General features: G+C 42.5%; 1 protein-coding gene and 1 pseudogene across 3 annotated transcripts in view; both read right to left on the bottom strand.

Annotated features, from left to right (window-relative positions):
- Window positions 1–1,112, bottom strand: part of LOC145189440 (ralA-binding protein 1-like) — a 138,052-nt gene that overhangs the window by 123,582 nt on the left and 13,358 nt on the right. The window lies entirely within an intron of this gene.
- LOC149888864 (histone-lysine N-methyltransferase SETMAR pseudogene) lies at window positions 394–903 on the bottom strand (annotated as a pseudogene).

Genomic DNA, 1,112 nt, shown 5'->3' on the forward strand with positions numbered 1-1,112 from the left:
ACGAAACGCCTCGCAAAGCGTTTGAAAGAGATTGGAAGAGGTGGAAATTCGATGGCGCTAAGTCTGGAGAGTATGGAGGATGTGGCAGCACATCCCAACCAAGCGTTTGAATCGCCTCCTAGGTCATAATGGCAATGTGGGGACGGGCATTGTTGTGTTGAAGAAGAACGACATATTGCCTATCAGGTCGTTTTTGGTGGATGGCGTTGTTTAATCGTTGCATCTGTAGAGCATAAAGTTCCGCATTGACTGTTTGGTTGAGATCAAGCAATTCCCAGTAGATAATGCCTTCCCAGTCCCACCATACACATAACATTGTCTTCCGTGGATGAAGAGCTTGCTTTGCTCGCGGGGTCGCTTGTTGTTTCGGGCTTAACCATTCTTTGCGCTGCTTCATGTTGATGTAGAGACACCATTTTTCGTTACCAGTGACAATGCGATAAGAAATCTTTGCTTATGTCCGTGAGTTGAGAGATGACGAGCAAGCAAACTGGCAGCAATGGTGGATCGTTGATTTTTATTGTTTTCACTCAATACGTGCGGCACCCAAGCTCCGAGTTTTTTAATCTTTCCCATTGAGTGGAGATGTTCTGCTACTGTTGATTTATTGGATCCTATGCGCTCTGCAAATTCTCTGGTTGTTTGACGCGCGTCTTTGTGCAGAAGTTGATTCAAACGATCTTCATCAAACTCACTTGGTCGCCCGGAACGAGATGCATCCTTGAGGTCGAAATTGCCACTTTTGAACTTCGCAAACCAATATCGAGCAGTTCTTTCAGCTATGGCACCCTTTCTGTATACGGCACAAATCTCTCTAGCAGCTTCCGTGGCTTTGGCACCTCGGTTAAACGCAAAAAGAAGGTGGTGTCGAAAATGCTCGTTTTTGTCGACTTGACACTCCATTTAAATGCTCTGAAAATTAACAAAAATGAATCAAACAAAAAAACCAAATAGACTCTCTTGTAGAGCGAAAAATTCTCTTTCGAATAACACAAAATATTACACTGAAAAATTTCATTTCGATCGCAAATTTTTTAATTAAAAAAAACGGCAAGAACTTATCGGACAACCCAAAATATCATTGTATCTTTTTCGCTTATCAACAGGTTTCC

This window comes from Hydra viridissima, unplaced genomic scaffold, assembly GCF_058129835.1.
Source record: "Hydra viridissima isolate aposymbiotic clone 2 unplaced genomic scaffold, HvirCarnegie_v1 scaffold_5, whole genome shotgun sequence".
Classification (NCBI taxonomy): domain Eukaryota; kingdom Metazoa; phylum Cnidaria; class Hydrozoa; order Anthoathecata; family Hydridae; genus Hydra; species Hydra viridissima.